Source organism: Pseudorca crassidens, chromosome 18, assembly GCF_039906515.1.
Source record: "Pseudorca crassidens isolate mPseCra1 chromosome 18, mPseCra1.hap1, whole genome shotgun sequence".
NCBI classification, from domain to species: domain Eukaryota; kingdom Metazoa; phylum Chordata; class Mammalia; order Artiodactyla; family Delphinidae; genus Pseudorca; species Pseudorca crassidens.
Window position 1 is genome coordinate 29,809,899 of NC_090313.1, and position 21,210 is coordinate 29,831,108.

Below are 21,210 nucleotides of genomic sequence, written 5' to 3' on the forward strand. Positions count from 1 at the left end.
TTTTGACATAATTCAACACCCATTTATGATAAAAGCTCTCCAGAAAGTAGGCATAGAGGGAATTCACCTCAACATAATACAGACCATATATGACAGACCCACAGCTAACATCATTCTCAGTGGTGAAAGGCTGAAACCATTTCCTCTAAAATCAGGAACAAGACAAGGATACTCACTCTCACCACTATTATTCAGTATAGTTTTGGAAGTTTTAGCCACAGCAATCAGGAAGAATTAGAAGTAAAAGGAATCCAAATCGGAAAAGAAGAAGTATAGCTGTCACTGTTTGCAGATTCTCTATGATACTACACATAGAGAATCCTAGAGATGCTACCAGGAAATTACTAGAGCTAATCAATGAATTTGGTAAAGTAGCAGGGTAAAAAATTAATGCACAGACATCTCTTGCATTCCTATACACTAGTGATGAAAAATCTGAAAGAGAAATTGGGGAAACACTCCCATTTACCACTGTAACAAAAAGAATAAAATACCTAGGAATAAACCTACCTAAGGAGAGAAAAGACCTGTATGCAGAAAACTATAAGACACTGATGAAAGAAATTAAAGATGATACAAACAATGGAGAGATATACCATGTTCTTGGATTGGAAGAATCAACATTGTGAAAATCACTGTACTACCCAAAGTAATCTACTGATTCAATGCAATCCCTATCAAATTACCAATGGCATTTTTCATAGAAGTAGAACAAGAAATTTCACAATTTGTATGGAAACACAAAAGACCTGGAATAGCCAAAGCAATCTTGAGAAAGAAAAACAGAGCTGGAGGAATCAGGCTCTCTGACTTCAGACTATACTAAAAAGCTACAGTAATAAAGACAGTATGGTACTGGCACAAAAACAGAAGTATAGATGAATGGAACAGGACAGAATGCCCAGAGATAAACCCACACACAAATGGTCAAATTATCTTTGATAAAGGAGGCAAGAATATACAATGGAGAAAAGACAGCCTCTTCCATAAGTGGTGCTGGGAAAACTGGACAGCTACATGTAAAAGAATGAAATTAGAACACTTCCTAACACCATACACAAAAATAAACTCAAAATGGGTTAAAGACTTAAATGTAAGGCCAGACAGTATAAAACTCTTAGAAGAAAACATAGGCAGAACACTCTATGACATAAATCACAGCCAGATCCTTTTTGACCCACCTCCTAAGGAAATGGAAATAAAAACAACAAAAAAAAAATGAGACCTAATGAAACTTAAAAGCTTTTGCACAGCAAAGGAAACCATAAGTAAGACAAAAAGACAACCCTCAGAATGGGAGAAAATATTTGCAAATGAAGCAACTGACAAAGGATTAATCTCCAAAATATAGAAGCAGTGCATGCAGCTCAATATCAAAAAAACAAACAACCGAATCCAAAAATGGGCAGAAGACCTAAATAGACATTTCTCCAGAGAAGATGTACAGATTGCCAACAAACACATGAAAGGATGCTCAACGTCACTAATCTAGAGAAATGCAAATCAAAACTACAATGTGGTATCATCTCACACTGATCAGAATGGCCATCATCAAAAAATCTACAAACAGTAAATGCTGGAGAGGGTGGACAAAAGGGAACCCTCTTTCAGTGTTGGTGGGAAAGTAAATTGATACAGCCACTATGTAGAACAGTGTGGAGCTACCTTAAAAAACTAAAAATAGAACTACCATATGACCCAGCAATCCCACTACTGGGCATATACCCTGAGAAAATGATAATTCAAAAAGAGTCATGTACCACAATGTTCATTGCAGCACTGTTTACAGTAGCCAGGACATGGAAGCAACCTAAGTGTGCATCGACAGATGAATGGATAAAGATAATGTGGTGGCACATATATACAATGGAATATTATTCAGCCATAAAAAGAAATGAAATTGAGTTATTTGCAGTGAGGTTGATGGACCTAGTGTCTGTCATACAGAGTGAAGTAAGTCAGAAAGAGAATAACAAATACCGTATGCTAACATGTATGTATGGAATTAAAAAAAAAATCTTCTGAAGAACCTAGAGGCAGGACAGGAAGAAAGATGCAGATGTAGAGAAGGGACTTGAGGACACGGGGGGGGGGAAGGGTAAGCTGGGACGAAGTGAGAGAGTGGCATTTACATATATACTCTACCAACTGTAAAATAGATAGCTAGTGGGAAGCAGCCACATAGCACAGGGAAATCAGCTCGGTACTTTGTGACCACCTAGATGGGTGGGATAGGGAGGGTGGGAGGGAGACGCAAGAGGGAGGGGATATGGGGATATATGTACACATATAGCTGATTCACTTTGTTATACAGCAGAAACTAACACAACATTGTAAAGCAATTTTACTACAATAAAGATGTTAAAAAATATCTGGCTGTGTGTTATTTTAGAAAATTTTTAAATTATAAAGTGTAATAAAAATAATCCAGAATCCTACTTTCTGTGGGTAATTTTCTTGAAGTCATTTTTTTCGAAAATTTTTTTTTACATAGTTGAGACCATTTTGTGGTATAATGTTATATCTTTTATTTTTACTCAACACTATAGGAATTTTCCATGTTATTATCCAATTTGTTAACATTTTTTTATAAGTTCCATTATATTGATTTCAATATACCACAGTTTAAGTAGCCATATGTCTATAACTGAGCAATTGGGATGTTTCCCTTTTTATAACATTTTTTTAAAATGGGGAATGAAAATCTGTGAATAAGGTCTTTTCTGTATTTGGAAATATTTTTAAGGACTAAATTCCAGGAAGTGAAATATTATTAAGGCCATTAACACATTAAAGCAGGCATTACATATTTTTAGCATTTAGTAGAAATTAAATCAGTAGAGCAGTGACCTGGCTATTCACAATTATCTGATATTCTCTTGTCTCCTACCATGTCATGAAGAAGCCATGTCTGGCTTTACCTCAATCCTCACTGCAAGATTCACCTCTGATATTTGTAGGGCCTTGGGTTAAAGAATGAATGCAAGCTCTCAACTCATAGACCCCCACCTTCACTTCCCACATGCGACTGTGTCTTTGAATGCATGTGTGTAGGTGTTCCAGCTTCTTCATCCAAGTAAATCCACACCTTAAGTAGTTTCATCTTGGGCATTTCTTGGGACTAGGGGTGTCTATACTGGCAGTGCAGCCCATGTTCAGGAGGAAAGACTTGGGGTCTCTTTGGGCAGGAAATATTAAGATTTCAGATGCCCAGAATGTGGTCTAGAATGTGAAGGGGAGGGTGTGAGCTCTCCATAGGCCCTTCTCCTTGACCCATAAACTCCTTGCCTTGTGAGGAAGGATGCAGTCATTGTGGGGCCCCCAAAGTGCAGGACCCATGGCAGGGGCCCTAGTAACCTGGGTCTAAGGGCAGTGTTACTGACAGCCTATGGCTCACCATACTCCAGGAACAGTTCCGTCTAAACATGACCCGATTTAGCAAGGGATGAAGGCGGGGTGGGGGTCACTAGGGAGTGGCGAGGGTGGTAGAGATATGGGAGAAAAAGGGATAAAGTGTAGTATCTTGTTCATTTTTTCCATAGAAGCAAAGATAGACTGATAATGTAACTCTACTACATGTAGTTCTCTTCTTTGTGAGTGAAAAATAGATTCCACCAAATATAATATTATAGTGGGTCGAATAATAATGACTCAGAGATATTAAGTCTCAAACCCTTGGAACTTGTAAATGGTACCTTAAATGGTAAAAGAGTCTTTGTAGATGCAATTTAATTAAGGATCTTGACATGAGGAGATTACCCTGAATTATCTGAGTGGTCCCTAAATGCCATCACAAATATCCTTATGAGAGAGGCAAAGGGAGATAATACAGACAGAGGAGAAGGTTATGTGGAGACACAGTAGAGAGAGCTGTGTCTATAAGCCATGGACTGCCAAGAGCCACCAGAAGCTGGAAGAGCCAAGTAAAGGATTCTCCCCTAGAGCCTGCAGAGAGAGTGCAATGCTGCTGACACCTTGGTTTTGGACTTCTGTCTCCAGAACTATGAGGAAATAAATTCCTGCTGTTTTAAGTCACACAGTTTGTGGTAATCTGTCATAGCAATCATGGGAAACTAATACAGTACTATTAAATGAAAATCACCCTTATCACTTTCCTTTCAATCCTTAACACATGGGTTTCAAGATATAGAAAACAAAATTATTAGATCATGTTTTGTCTGGTCAAGGATTTTCACAAAACACCAGTTAACATTTTCATAGTCTGGAGAAGCTGACATTCAGGACAAAGACATGTTATACATAATTCCTGGAATTGTTGCACATTACCAGAGATTAGTCCCCCCAGTTCTACTCCCCTAAGCAACACAATATATTTGGCTCAACTCAGCTCTACCACTTATTAGATGTGTGAACTTAGGCATGTTACCTAACCTCTTACCTTGCAACACTGGAGATAAACTTGTCCTAGTACCATCTTCAGAGACACTTCAAAGGAACCTTGTGATCTCCATGAAGATCTCTCTTCATCAAGTCTGAGTTTCATGTATGTATTCCTTTATTGCAGTTTGATAAATCTCTGGGCATTCAGAGATTATAGTGTGGAGAGTGTACGTTTTTCAAAATTTGGATAATTTGGTTCATATTAAAATTTGAATGGTTTAACATAGCACTTTTTAAAACCAAAGGGATGAATATCTAATGGTAGAAGTTTATACATTATGGCTGGCTCATAATGGTGATTTTTTAGTCAGAATTTCATTTTTTGTGTACATTTCAGGAATAATCTATTGATAAATCAGCTATTTTATATCAGTATTTCTTTCTGTCTCATTAGCACAATAGGGCAAAAGGAGTGCAGTTATAAAAATAATGAAAAAGTAGGATTCAACCCCTTATGTTATTATTGCAGTCTAGAAGGGTTTACACTTAGACCAAGGCTTATTTCCCTTTATGTGGGAAAAAAATCAGTTGAAACCCTCAAGGGATAAACAACCCCTGTTATAGATCTTAAACGGTGGAGTTGTGAACAGTTTCCATGAAGAGCAGCAGACCATCCCTAACTTGTCACACTGAATTGAAGCCAACATTCACAGCTGCTCTTTCTTCTCGACTTTGCAGAAGCAGCTTATCCGAGGAATTAGTCTCACTCTGTATTTCTTTTGGGGGCTGTGCTCCTTTTGACTTAGTCTGGAATTAAAATATTCATTACTAAATGCTCACTTTTAAATTTAATCTTTTAAAAGCATTTTATGCCTCCTTTTGGAGGATCTGTAGGTGGTGAGGTTGGGTTGGAAAATGATTGCAGTGATAATAGCTGTCACTGCTGTAGTAATAGCGTGAGTGATTATCAGATGAATTCTCTGATGTGTGGACCAGATGTGTTCTTGGTGGGAGATATAACAGCTCATTTTATTTGTTTCATTGTTGTTCCTGGTGGGAGACATAACAGCTGATTTTGTTTCATTATTGTTCTATGGCGGGGGAGGGAAGGGGGGGGTGATTCCAAAATGGAAGACGCTGAGAAGCTGGAACTTGGTGATAGAGTGGCTGGTCAGTTCAAGAAGGACAAAAAACAAGGACATTTTGGCTGATGCACTAGGGCACCAGGGTCAGTGCTGTTCTGGTAGATGTTTAACATTCAGCTCTCTGGAAAAAGATCCTGATTTGTAGCATTTGCTAATGTTTATGAAATAAATACCCCCAAGATGGCTGCTTTTAAGCTACAACGTGATATCAATTGGCTCAAAAAATTTCTGGAAGCTTGACATTGGGCTCTGACAAGCTCTTAAGAGCCAGATCCAGCACATCATTGGCAAGACGGGGGCTGAAATGTGCTCTGTGTGTGTGTGTGTATGCGACGGGATACTCCATTATAAACGGAAGTGGTTTATGTCTGTACAGTCTAATAGCCAAGGGTCTTCGGGATATTTGGACATTGGTGGGTCAGAAAACTGTGTGGCATCTCTGGTCAGTCTTTGACATGAGTTGTTGCAAGTAGCAACATTCTGAGCATGTGTTGGTGGGTGCAAGGTCTTTGTGAGTTTTGTTGACCATGTGAATGGCTCTGAGGACTGGCCAGGATGGATGGCATCAGGAGTTATGTGTCTCTGTGGCCAGTGACAGTGTATATTGTGTCCTGTCCTTGTAGAACAAGGTACTAACTTCTTTTTGTGCCTCTAGGGACACCAGTAGGTACTCATGTGCATTCTACTGTCATTAAGAATTTGTTCAGTCTATGGGGCTATAGACCTATTTGGGGTTTTGCATCTAGATGTGCTTGTGGTAAGGATTCCCTCTGCTTTCGTTTCTGAGAAAGAACATTAGTGTGGCAATCTGTCAACAAATGGTGAAGTGTGACTGCCAGCACACACTGAACGTCAAGTGTTTCTAAGTTGTTCCAAGTGACAGAGGAAGGTCTTAACACATCTTCAAGGAGCACCAGGGGGTCGTGCCTCTATGCCTTGAAGCTTCTATCATTGACCACGTGTGTTCCCCTACACTGGAATTGACTGTGGCTGAGACCCATTTTTGGAGAAACAGGGAAGGGATGAGGTCATTCAGGCTAGCATCCTCCTGGATAGAATGTTATACACGTCCATGCTAAGTGCAAACCAATAAAGAGCCTCATCAAAAACCACCATGAGTGTTTGCACTTATCCTCTAGAAGAGGGGTTGGCAAACCATGGCCTCCTGGTCAAATCCAATCCCCGTTCCTGTTTTTATAAAGTTTGATTGTAACTAGGCCATGCCCATTCATTTGCATGCTGTCTGTGGCTGATTGTGCTACAACTTGTGACAGAGACTGTACAGCCTGCAAAGCCAGCAACCTTTCCTCTCTGGCCCTTTACAAAGAATTGTTTCAGAGTTCCTCCTGTTTCCCTGCTCCACTGACCCACATCTTCATTTTCCTGATTTTTCTACTTCTGTGTTGGTAATTATGCAACGCGATAGAGGTGTTAGCTAACACTGTGTTGGGAATCATATTGCAATATGTAAATGTACCCAGTCAACAAGTTGTACCCCTTTACACAATGTTATACATCCATTATATTTCAATTTTAAAAATTGAAGGGACTGAATAGGATATGTTGGATGGCATATTGTACCTCTTTCTTCCTTGGGCTTTAACTCAGGTTTAAGGACTTTCCATGATGTTAATAAGCACAGATGACTTCAAAAAAATGATGAATGATGGTCAGTGTTAAGTGTGAAATTCTTCAATGTTAAGTATTTAAATTCTCTTTTGAAAAGTATGAGACCTTGTGTATAGGAAAACAAATATTAAAGGAATTTCATTAGTTCTAATTTTAGAAGAAAAAACTGATTGTTCTTCCTTTTGAAAAGTTCCTCTTTCCCAGAAATTGGAGAATAAACTATGTACCTCTGATAAAAGAACAGACCCTTCCTTCACTTTTTTTTAGAGAAGATCTTTCTCAGCAATAGTTACCAGGTATGTTCTTGACAAGAGACACGGACATCAGCTACTTACTCCCATAGTTTCAAAGGAAAAAAAAAGTCTTCCACAGTTCAGCCAAAGAGCAAAAGTGTCATTTTTGTGGACATAAGACACCAGCTAAATATTTGGATGAAGGTTGAACAGTGGACTACAGAGACTGTATTAGTTTCCTAGAACTCCTATAATAATGTACCGCAAGCTGAGCAGCTTAAAACAACAGAAATGTATTCTCTCACCGTTCTGGAGGCCAGAAGTCCAAAATTAAGGTATTGGTAGGGAGCCCCTAGGGGAAGATCCTTCCTTGCCTCTTCCAGCTTCTGGTAGCCCCAGGCATTTTGTCACCAATGGAAGTGTGGCTCCAATCCCTGCCTCCGTCTTCACATGGCCATCTTCCCTCTCTGCCTGTGCCCAAATTTCCCTCTTTTTATAAGGACACCAGTCATAGTGAATTAAGGGCCCACCTTAAGGACCTCATCTTAACTTGATTACATCTGCAAAGACCCTATTTCCAAATAAGGTCACATTCATAGGTATCAGGAAGGCTAACACATCAACATATCTTTTGGGCGGGACACAGTTCAAGCCATAACAGTGACCAAATGTTTATGAACCATGACTGGACACAAAAGGATGAATTGAGGCCAACACATTCTCTATCTTGGGAATCTGAAATCAAAGCAAAATAGGAAGTTTTTTTTTTTAAAGGATGTCATGGATCACGACTGTGACTAGCCAAAGCCTTGTGCAAACTGAAATTGTAAGGGAGCAGAAAAGATATAAACAGGTGGAAAGAGTAAAAGACAGGTGGCGTGTATAGTGAAACAGGGGTGAACAGAGACAGATGGAAAGTAAACGAATATTTTGCACAGCAGCTTGAATTCTTCAGGTGAGCATCCTTACACTTAAGGTACCTCTGCCCTTGGGATAACCCAAGTGGCTTCTTGTTACTTGGAAACAAAAGAGCAAAACCCTAACAACTGCCCATTGTCCACAAGATTCAGGCAGAGAGGCTCAGGTTGGGGGGTGACAAGAGGGGCAAGGAGAAAGTAAGGAACAAAAGCTTCCAATTCCTTACTTTCCTGTTTTGTTTGTGCCTTGTTGCTTATCTTTGTTTTCTGCCATGGATTCTCATAGGCAGCATTTGTTTGTAAAATCACACTGACCTTCAAATCCAGCTAGAACGAAGGATGAGGAAAAGCTCTTATTGGTATTACATCCCTTTATTAAATCATGCATCACTCATGCTCCTGGGCTAGCTAGAGGAATAGAAAGATCAGTAACTACACACACACACACACACACACACACACACACACACACCCCATTATTTCTGCTTCTCAAATTCACTTTTCAGTCTTGACTAAAATTTCCCCTTCAATGTATATTTTGTAAAATATGAATTGTTTGCTGGGTCAATAAAAGACAAGGTGGTGGAAAAACCAAATTTTATGCTTTTCCAAAGACACATGTTGACACTTTCTATATGGGAAGTCTCGTCTCAAGTGCACCCTAGACTCGCTCTTTGGGGTAGAGAACTCAGCCAGCTGAGGGCTCAGCGTGTACTCTTCCTTACAACCAGAGACAGGTGTAACTCTCTCCTGAAGAATATTTTCGATACTCTTGAGTGCAATACTCCTGTGCATTCAAAGAGATGGCAAAATAAATTGCATACAGCCTTCACTTTTCTTCCTGATCAATAGAAACAAGCCTGTGGTTTTTGAGGTTTCCAAGAAGTGGCTTTAATACTCTGTTCAATTTAACTTTCCTATATCAACCTCCAGAAAAATCAACAACATTTTTCTAAAAGGAAGTTTAGTTCTCACGAAGGCATTTGCTTTTTGGCACGTTTAAACCTAGGTGGGAAACTTATTTTATTCTTAAAATCTTTCAAGATGGAAATTTTCATCCTTGCTCTCTGAAGATAATGTCTTCACTCTTGTTTTGTGACTTTCATTTTGGGGTACAGAGTCAAGTTGGATCCGAAAGTGTGTTTGCCACTTTTAACTTTGGCAAGCAACATTCATCTGAATGCCTGTATCTCCCAATCTTTAACAATCGCTATTTCAGGTGGAAGGGTGCTGCATTTTATTGAGAAGCCTTCTACCATTGCCAGAGTTCTCTTTATGGGAACCTTGGCATACATTACTAGTGAGGCTGTAAAATGTTTACAATCATGTAAACTGTCAGGATCTGAGAACGATGTATGAACACTGTCAAGTTGAAGATACACCTTGCCGGAAAAAACTATATTATGTGGTTGCTTGGCACATTTAAATCAGCAATGCTTGTTTTAACTCAAGGAAAATAGTTTCTGTGTTTGATAAAAGCAAATTATGGTGTAAAATTCTGTATAACATACTGTGAGAAGTTCTCTCATGTTCCTGAAGAACTTAGTTTTATTAGGCATTATCAGAGGAGGGACAAAAATCAGATACGGCATCATCAGGAAGCATGTGAATAAAACCAATAGAAAAGTAATTGCATCAGTAATGGTCTCCCTTTTAGGATATTTGGTTTATCCTTTATAAATCTAGGCTTTCGTGTATTTCTCTTTTGTTGTTTATTAACTTTAATTTTATTATGTTAAAGGTAAAGAAACATATGGCAAAATATAGCCCATACTTTTCTTTTGCTGTGTTCCATTTAAAAGAAGAAAAATGAAAGTGAAGAGTAGGATGTGATAATCCTCTCTAAAGAAGCCTTCTTGGTTTCTTTATTTTTCTGTGCAGATTTGATGTTACCATATTAAGAGGGAAGGAGTAATTGTTACATAATTAACTCTGCTCTCTCAGATGTCACTGTCAATCTATTTTGCTTTATATTTTTATAAGTTTCTAGAAAATATATCTAGTACTTGCTTTTGAAAGACCCAGCCTGGATATTAAATCAAGTTCCATACTAAATATTTCTTTCATTGCAGATCTCATGAACTCTAAGCTTTGTTGTTGTTTTCCTTTGATTTGGGGAGAAAAACAGGATCTCTACTTAAAAAGCAGATGAGCCCCGATTCTGGAGGCAGACTACCTGTTTTCAAATCTTGGCTCTGCCGCTGATTAGCTTTATGACCCAGGGCCAGGCACGTAAGCTCTCTTTAACTTAGCTTCTTTATGTATAAAATGAGAAAATGATGTTATCTTTCCCATAGGGTTAAAAGAGTGCCAGCCAGAACTTTAGCTCTTCCTATTATTTGCAAGATGAATAGACAGCCTGTTCCACACAGCAAACATTTGATCATGCACACTTACCTGGTCAGCTCATTTGTCATGTGCTCTCCACGGGGCCACCATATCGCACAATATAGAATATAATGTGAATGACACCCCCGGAGGCCCATTATTGTGTTCTCCGAGAATAATGTCTCCTGGTGTTGTATAATTTGGAGGCCTTGCTCCATCTGCTTCCGTTTTATACCTATCAGTGCAGACCATCAGCTTTTTGCAGAACTTCTAAACCACACTAAGAGGATGAATTTCCTCTCTGTGTTCCAGAAGAGGAGAGAAAAAAGTTTTTCTATTATAGAAGAAAACAAACTAAACAAACATATCTATAGAGATGTGACCAAATTGGAGTAAGCAATGTAGTCAGTTTGCTATTCTATAATTCATCTAAAACAGGCAGATTATTCTGGGGAGACCTCCCAGTACTGTGTGTGTTGCTCAGGTAATGTAAAATGATGCTCTCAGGGAACTGGTGTAACCAAATATTTCGGTTCTATTATCATGGCAATATTTACAGTGGGTGTTCCCTAATAGATGTTGCTTTCAAAAATGTGTCTTTTATAAGACAAGGAGGGGTAAGATATTCTGTTTCTTATTCTTTTGGGGGGCACTTTGAGTATGTGACACAGAGTATAAGGCATTCATTGTATTAGGATTTCAGAGCTCGCCCCTGGACATCAATACTCAAGAGACATTGATACTCAGTTGGACTAAATTCAAAAGAATACTTTGAATTTTAAGGTATGGGAATTTGTGCTTATTTTTGTTTCAAAACGATAACCACCTGCTGCCCTGCCAGAGTTTTGTTTCTTCCAGTCAAAATAGTGTAGCTCTTAAAAATTCATTTTCTCTACTTCTGAGAAGCACAACATTAGGAGAAAATGTTCCCTTCTATTTCTTTAGTTTTTTTTGTTCCCCAAGTTGATTACCAAACCCTAGGGGTAACAGAATCTAATTCAATCATCATAAATGTAGCATGAGGCCCATTTAGGAATTTTCTAGTCTGTAATCCAATCACATCATCTTGCTTTTCTGGCCAAAAAAGAGACTGTTGCCAACAGCACAGAGAAGGCATCTGAAGTTTCCTTTTTTAAACTTCACATTAATAACAACCACTTGTAAAAATAAACTGTATTCAAAAGAGAAGTGCTTCTTCATATCTCCTCAAAGAATTGTGAAATTACTATGTGTAAATGTTTATAAAGACTTTAATTAACACCTTGGGATTTCACATAGAGATCTGTAAATAAACAGTGGATTGAAATTTGAAAAAATACTTTTGAAACCTTTACTGTATACAATACTTTTAATTAACGCCTAATACCTCCTCCTGACTATATTATTTCTAGGAACTTCTGTAATCCTTTATCTTAGTTTCTGCTATTGCTTTCTGTCTACAGTCTTCTTTCCGCTTTCACAACTGCCTTATTCTTATCAGCTTGCCATTTTATCATGGACTGATGGTGACTTCTCCCCAAGATTCTGAATTTTCAACTTACATTTGAACACATCATCATCATCCATTTCAATAACACGTTTTTATACCTGACGCCCTTGACTTTCCTCCGTATTTTTCATTTATTTATGTATTTAATTTGATTTAACTTTGATCTACAACCTGAATTTTTTACATTCCCTGCTCTTGGATTGCTGGAGAAAGTCATACTGATTTAGGTGCTCTAAATTCATGGCAAATAACCTTTGATGAGCTCTCAGCGAACCCTGCTAGCCAGTTGCTATGCTGCAGAGCCATAGTCTTCATAGCTGCTATTCCATAGATGTTTTTCTCTCTTCAGACCTGGAAACCAATCCATATCCCCTTTTATTTTCACCAAGATTAATAACACCATCTAAAAAAAAGTCAAACGTTTCCCAACTCATATTCCCTCAGGTATTTCCCACCTTACATTTACTTTGTATTAATATTTTCATCTGTCACCTTATTCTTAATTCTTATAAAGCCTTAATTCTTATAATGGAGAAAGAAGATTCATTTTCCTCTCAAGGCCAGTGGTTTATACTATGCTCACAATCCCATCCCTTTTGCAGAACTTGAACTATTAATTATTTCCTTTATTTCACATCTTCAAGAACTTTCTTTCCCTTTCTTTCTTCCTTTCCTTCTTTCTTTCTTTCTTTTTTTTTTTTCCTTTTCTTTCTTTCAACATGCTGGTATCTTTCTTGAAACTGCTACTTTCTATGAGTTTCCTTTTCAGTAACATTCTATGCTCACTAGCTCCATTTTTTAACTTGCTGATTCCATAAACACAATTTGATGTGTAGTATTCCATTGAGAGGAAGTCACAATCTCCTAATTGTAATGAATCACCTTATATTTAAAATAAATCACAAATATTTACATGCTTTTGTCTGTCTTCTCAAAGGAGAATAAAAACCCTTTCAAGACAAAGACTTTATCTGTCTGGTTCCTCACTGTATATCCTATATATCCTGTCTGGTGCAGAGTTGGTACTCTATAACTGTTCACTGAGTGACCAGGTAATCACCTAATCCAAACCAACTTTAATTTTCAGAGACTTCTGATAATAATTCTGCTCAATAGTAATTTTATGAGGAAACATTCTTTGAGGATTATCTTCCTCATCTTTCATTTCCACCAAGATATCCAGTCAGCCCCCAGTTTCTTGTTCTACAAACTCTCATATGTATACTTTTCTTATCTGTTCTTATTTCAGCATTCTCAAATGGGAAAATTTCAGTACCATAGCCTAGCACAGTATCCATGCCTCTTGTTCAATCCATCCTGCACTGAGCTACCAGTATAATCTTCATCTGAAACAAAGTTCTGGCCACACAACTCTCAGCAGCTTCTGTTGCTTACACACTAGAATTGTAAGCTCTAATTGGTCTTTATTGCCTTATCTCTGAAAAATTTCCTATATGAAATTTATGTCCCAGTTAAACATTTTTCAAATATACTCCATGGTTTTTATAAATATAAATAAAGATAAATGCCTTCCTAATCCATTTCTTCTGAAATTTCTTCTTCCCTTAGCTATCTAACCCATCCGTCAGGATTTAATTCAAATGTTACCTCCTTCAGTAAGCTCTGTCAGAGCTCCCCAAATGGAAGTGACCTCTTTCACCTGTAAATCTTCATAACATTTTGAACTCTTTTCATGGTATGCCTCACATTATGTATTTATTCAACATATTCTGTATATTTTTCTCTTGTTTACAAAATTATACATTGTTTGAGTACAGGAATATTGTTTTTAATATCCTTTTATTTCCTTAGTGCTTAGCATAGCATCTTTTCCCTCCAGCTTTATTGTACCATAATTACGTACAGTGAAATCCATTTAAGTGTACAGTTTGATGAATTTTGGTAGTTACATACAGTTATCATACCATAATCAAGATATACAATATTTCTAATACTATAAAAAGTTTTCTCTGCATCTTTGAAACCTATCCTCCTTTAATCCATAGACTTAGGTGATTACAGATTTTTCTGGAACTATAGTTTTGCCTTTTCCAGCCAGAATTTATATGAATAGAATCGTATAAGTTGCTTTTGTCTTTGACTGCTTTCATTTTACAGTTTTCCACCCATGGTGTTTCATATTTTAATTGACTTCATGTATTGAAATTCCACTGTATTGCTGCGTATGAATATACCACAATGTTATGTTTATCAATTCACAAGTTGATGGACATTTTGAGTTTGTTTGGGTTTTTGTTTTCAGCTTTTGGGTATTGCAAATAAAGCTGCTGCGAACATTTATGTACAAGCTTTGGTATGAATACATGCATTCATTTTTCTTAGCTAAATCATGTTGTAGATATGTGTCGGGAAGCTGAGTGCAGCCAGTCCAATAAAAAGTCATAATCCCTTGCTTAGTTCTAGGACCTGAGCCAATTTTCAGATCTGGAACCCATTGACTAACAGGTGGCCTCATTCCTAGGAAGAAGGTCACAGCAACTTCCTGGCAATTGTATATTATAATGATTTCACAGTCCCTCCCCTGAAAGACCTAAGTCATTTACTCAGATTGCTACATACGTGGGAGAGGGAAATGCTCAGACATTTCAAGGACTATTAGACACAAGTAGAAAGTGAATTTGATGCTTGGGGAACCAAAGCATCATCACGGTTCCCCTGCTAGAATACTGGTTTATGAAGGTAAGATAATAAATGGAGTTCTGACTAAAATCCAGTTTCTAATGGGTCTACTGGTTCCACGGATCTACTCAGTGGTCATTTCCCGAATGCATAACTAGGATGAACATACTTGTAGTTGGGGTCATTTTTTCATTGAGTATTTTGCCTGTTAGATAAGAGATAACATAATGAGGACAGCCTAATAGAAACCTCTGAAACTTCCTCCACCCATGCTGGCTCGCACATTCTGGGGCAAGGGTGTAGTAGAGCATGGCACAGATAGTGGGGCGGTAGTCCCTTATCATTTCCTTATCTCCTTTTAATTTGTCAGTCTGGCCTCTTTCAGATACTGATGGATCCTAGAGAATAACTGTAGATCACTGCAAGTTCAAACACATAGTAGCCCTGTAAGCAGCCATTGTGCCAGGTGTTTCATTGTTGCTTGAGGAGATATAGAAAGCCTCAGCTAAATGACACTGGGCCATTAATTTGGTAAATGCATTTTTTTTGTATTCTAATAAGAGGATCAGAAATAGTCCATATTTTCATGGAAAGGACAAAAGTATTTATTAATAGGTTTGCCCTACCTAGGGCTATGTTAACTCATTCTCCTTCTCTCATAATAGGATATAAGGGGATCTGGAGCCCACAGAACATTGCATGCATACATCATATCAATGACATTATGTTGATTGGGCAGGATGAACAAGAGGTGGCTATTTGCTACAGGCTCTGGATCCTACGTCAGGATCTAGCCTGTCCTCCTTTTCATCAATAGAGGTCTTCTTTTCTTTAAGCCTAATTCATTTATTTGCCTACTCAAAATTCTTGTGCTATTGATTATACTTTCCTTGTCTTGTATATTTAACATCTTCTCAAATAGCTTTTTCTTATCAATTTTTGAAGCTCTCCATAAAAACAAACTCTGAAAATCCTTCCTTTACCCCAAATTCCCATCTATCCTTGTTTCCATCCCTTTACCTTGTCCCACCTTATAGTCAAAATTTTCCAATTTGGTTTTAATATCTATCATGTAATAAAATTTGATGTTGTATTCCAGCTTTGCAATCCCCTTGAGCTTCAGATTCATATAACTAACTGAGTACATAATCTTTTTACTTGGATGATTCAATGTTACCTCAAACTCAACTTATTTAGATTCAAAGTCATGCTCCATTTGCCACTTACAGTCTTTACACCCAGTGGTCTTTGACTCAGTATAGCTCTAGAAAACAAAGGAATTAATCTTAACATTTCCCTCTCTCTTATTCTCAATACCTGATCTCCCACTAGGAAGATTTATTTTTCCTCCCAATGCTTTTCCAATGTGTCCCTCTTTCTTCTCTACTGCCTCTGCCCTTGTTGTAGAATACTCTCGCCTAGAGTATTGTAATCGTTTTCTAACAGACTCTCCCTTATTGTCAGTTGTCCTCTTCCAGTCCTTACTCCATAGTCAGAATAATTTTTTCTCTTCAAACAGAAACCTGATCAAGTCACACCTTCTGTATAACAGTTTAGTAAAATAAAACCCCAAATATTTAATGTGGCCAAACACGCCCTGCATTGTCTGTCCTCACTTTTCTCCACATTGTGCTTTAATCTTACACAACTCCCTCACCCCACGCTCTTCAAGTAGGGAGCTCTTGCCATTCAATCACCAGTGATGCAGGAAGGACTTCTCTGGCCATCTCCGTCATTTATTGCTCCCCGTTAAATGTGCTCTATACATGTACTCCATTCTGTACCCTTATTTATGAAACATTCAACTAGAAGTGGCTATGTGTCAAACATCATATAAGCATTTAAAATATTAGCTCGATTAATACTTATAACAATCCTATGAAATAGATACTTTAAAATTTTCCATTTTACATATCAGCAAACTGAGGACAGAGAGGTTAAGTAACTTTCCCATGGTCACATAGCTAGTATATGACGGAAGGGATCAATCTCATCAGATCCATGAAGGGGATCCATGGAACCAACAGAAGGGGTCCATGTTTTAAGGAACTTACTTATGCTGCCTCTCTCCCTTAGTGACATTTTTCAAAGTCACAACTTACATTTATTTGTGTGAATGTCTATTTTCCCATTCTAAAGATAATGATCTGTTTTACTCATTATTATGGTACATAATGCAAGTAGAAATGAAGGAATGAAAACCGAATGAATAAAATATTGAACTATTTATATCAGTCTGTATTTTGGATGTTAACTTCCTCTCATAGGTGTCCTGTGCTCTGGAATTTCATACTGCTAGGTTAATTATTTCCAAAAAAATATGTATGAGCCTTGGCAGAGGTATTTAAAATAGGTAATGAATATTTTCATGGCCTAACAACTTAAAAAATGGAGGGTCTTAAGTAGAGATATCAGCATGTCAGAAATGTTAGAGAATATTCATTTTTCACTCATGTTGAAAGTTTCATGAACCAGAAAGTTTCATGATGTTTCATTTCCCTTCCTCCAATTAATTATGAATTCAAATTCCTTGTCAAGCTTAAGTCAAGGAATAGTAAAAGAAGGGAACATTTTTCTGATTATGAAATAACACATGTTCATTGCATGGAATTTTAGAAATGTAAAAGATTTTTAAGAAGAAATTAAGAATCAATTACTGCTAAATCTGCCAAAAAAAGAAAAACCAGAATAGTTTGGTGCCTAAATCCTTTAACACCTATATGCATATATAGATATATAAATCATATTTATACATATATGTCAAATACAGAGGAATACATATACATATGTGTGTATGAGTGTGTATACTTCAAAATTAGCATGTTACTTTAAATGAATGCTTATTTAATTTTATATAAGAAGCATATTTCACTATTATTGTTTTTCAAAAACATGATATTTAATGTCTAGATACTATTCATCCTATGGATAAGCCATAACTTATTTTACAACTTGTTCTTATTTTCAGTATCTTTAAAAATAATAATTCAGCGTTTTCTTATGTATAAACTGCTATCCACATCGCTGAAGTTTTCCTCATGATTGAGTCCCCAAAGTGGAGAGAAAAGATCTTAAATGTTCTCACCAGAAAAAAGAAATAATAATTATGTGAGGTGATGGAGGTGTTAGCTAATGCTACAGTGGTAATTATATTGCAATACAACATGTGTATCAAATCAACATATTGTACACTTTAAACATACATAATGTTATATGTTAATTAAATCTCAGTTTAAAAAAGCGAATTTTAATTCCTTGATTCATATTGCTGACTGCTTCCCAGAAAGGTTGTACATAATTAAACAGAAGCATACGGGGTACCTACTTTATGATACCTTTATCAACTTTAAATATTGCTTCTGGAAACAAAATCTTTGATGATTAAAAACTTTGATAACACTGTGTCAATGAGTGTTTGAGAAACAGATATTTTCATATTTTGTGAATATGTGTAAAAATTGCTACAAATTATATGGAGGGAAATTTGGAAACTCCTGCTAAAATTTCGTTTCTCTTTTGATAGCAATTTAATTAGTTTCTAGGGTTTCTCCAGATATGTTCAAGCTTGGTCTCAAAGTCATGTGTACAAAAATATTCATGACCCCTTGTTTGTAATAGCCAAAGGCTGTAAGCCACCCAACTATCCATCTATAGGAGGTTGGTTATATAAATATGGTATAGTCACACCATAGACTACTGGATCAATTAGAGCTCTCAGTGCTAAAAATAACAGAAATCTAACCCAAATTGGCTTACACTATAAGAAAATCCATTGATAACTTGACAGTCCAGAGGCAGAGTAGACTTCAGGGTGACCTTAACCTCCTGACTCTCATATTCTTGACTCTTACTATCCCCAAAGACCTACTTTCTCTGCTCTGCCTTCTGCATTATCTGCTAAAGTACATGGCTTGGCTGCCTCCACTTGTGATTAAAAAATGCTCTGGGCTTCTTCATCTCATGGAGAGAGGGAGCAACTCCCCAATCATTAAAAAAAAAAAAAATCTAGGCTTCATTTTGATTGGGCCAACATTGGCCATTTGACACTGAAATAATCACTGTTGAACAGGGACAACATCCCTGGAGTTACAGACGGTATGAGTCTCACTCAAACTTTAGTGCAGAGACACAAAGGAGGTGGAAAAGTGGAAGGTCACTGGGAAGCAACCTCGATATCCACTACAATTTTTATGCAGAAATTAATATATAAGGTAGTTTTATATGTACTGATACCAAATAAACTCCAGGATATAATATAAGCCTAAAAATAACAATAAGATGTTAATTATGAAAACACACATATTTGCTTGTATATGCAAAGAATCTTTCTAGAAAAGCACATAGGATCTGGTAGCATGAGTTGCTTCAGTTTGGGATAGTGGAATAGAAACTTTTCATTGTATTTTTTCTTCAAGTTTTTTTTGTTTGTTTTTGTTTTGTTTTTTACTTTGAGTTATCTATTTGTAATGTATGAAAAATACTCTCTTATTCTACTTTCTACCTCTTTGAATATAATCAGATTAGAATTTTAAAACATTAATTGGCCATTTGTATTTATTGTTCTATGAACTGTCCACGAATGTCTTTGGCCACATTTTCCTATTGGTGTGTGCAGTTGTTATTTTCCAAGAGGGCCCCCAGTGATCCTGGTATTCAGGCCCTTGAACATCTCCCTTTTACATTAAGACTGGCCTATGTGACCAGCTGATTATTGATGGACTAAGACTTCCAAGATTAAGTCATTAAAAAGCTTTGTGGCTTCTGACGTGATCTCTTAGGTCTCTTGCTCTGGAGGTAACCAGACATCATGACATGAAGATGCACAAGCAGTCCCTGAGGAGAGGAAGTGAGGACTCTCACCAGCAGCCAGCACCATGTATGTGAACCAGGGGTGAATGGGATCCTCCAGCCGCAGCCAACCTCCAGGTGACTGCAGCGTTTGACTATGGCCTCAGGTGAGACCCAACCTAGAATTCCCAAATTCCTGACCCACAGAGACTGAGAGGAATACTAAATGGTTACTATTTTAAGCCACCAAATTTGGGGATTATTTGTTATGCAGTAATAGATAATTAATATTGCACGTAAGCAATTTTCTTATTGATTGATTAGAGATCGTTATATATGTTTTCCAAGTTCATGGTTTACTTTTCAATTTGTCTTCTTAATACATGCTTTTAAAAATTTTTTATGCAGTTGAATGTATAATTTTGCTTCTTGTCCCATTTCTTTCTAATATCTCTCGGAACCATGTAAAATGATAATGGTGATTAAAGATTTTCTAATGTGATTCTTTGATTTAAATGGAAATCACTCTAGTATTTTACTATCCAGTATTATGTTGTTTATTGGCATAAGTTAGATATTCTTTATTATGTTGAAAAAGATTCTTTTATTCTTAGTTTTCTTAAAAAGTCAGTGATAAGTATGGTGAATATTAGCAAATATTTTTCTGACACTTATTGAAATATTTTTAAATTTCTTAATGTAATGTACTATATATTAGCAATATGAATCAAATGAATAGTAAGTCAACATTGAATTTCTGGGAAAAACGATTCTTTGTGTGGGTAAATAATTTAATATACTCTTACGTTCTTACACAATTTTTAAGAAAAGTGTGCAAACTTATAGCTACTCAAACAGGAAATTAGTACATCATTAAGCATTTACATAGGTTCAGATATTTTATCAATACAAGAATTTTGTTTCCTGCTTTTACTGCAAAGACAGGAATAACTCTTACAGAGGATAGAAATTTTAAAGCTCTTTAAATGACAAAACTGGAAAAGGATTGATAAAGCAAAAAGTTCAGCAGCATTGCAGGCAAAAGGGGTTAGGGGGTTACCTTGCTTCATGAAAAAGCACTGATGTCAGAGCTTGGCCAGACCAGTCCTTGACCACCACTATTAACTGTTAACCCACCTCTCTAACTTACTAATATTTTACTCAATATTTTTGCACTAATTTCATTAATAAAACTGATTTTTAGTTTCCTTCTTTTATTTTGGGCTCTATTTTAGGATGTTATATGCAACTTATATTAGCCCCACCTCAGGTTGGAGTCTTATTTGTACCTAAATCTTTGATAACATTTTCAAGTCCTTTGTAGGTATTTGGTTTATTCTGCTTTTTTTATTTTTAAACTTTCTTTGAATTAATTTTGATAATTTTCATTACACAGTTGTAAGTTGGTAGTCTATACTAGACCACTGATTTTCAAAGTGCAGTCTGAAATATTTTTTAGGGCACTGTGAGGTCAAAATTATTTTCATAATAAAACCAAGCTGTTGTTTGCTCTTTTATTCTCATTCTCTTCTGGGTGTATGGAGTTTTCCAGAAAGTAAATTATGTGTAATGATGTCATTATTCTGATATCTGAGAGAAACGTGCTTCCATATTCTTGTGTTTTAAATATTCCTAGCTTTGTAAATCAACTATTCTTTAACAAAAAATAATGAAAAACAATTCCTAACTCAAAAAATTCC

At 36.7% G+C, this 21,210-nt stretch overlaps 1 long non-coding RNA gene across 1 annotated transcript in view; it reads left to right on the top strand.

Annotated features, from left to right (window-relative positions):
• Positions 1–21,210, top strand: part of LOC137211192 (uncharacterized) — a 486,842-nt gene that overhangs the window by 363,210 nt on the left and 102,422 nt on the right. The window contains exon 10 of the long non-coding RNA XR_010936941.1: positions 19,501–19,677. This is a non-coding gene — a long non-coding RNA (uncharacterized lncRNA). The remainder of the gene's footprint in view (positions 1–19,500; positions 19,678–21,210) is intronic.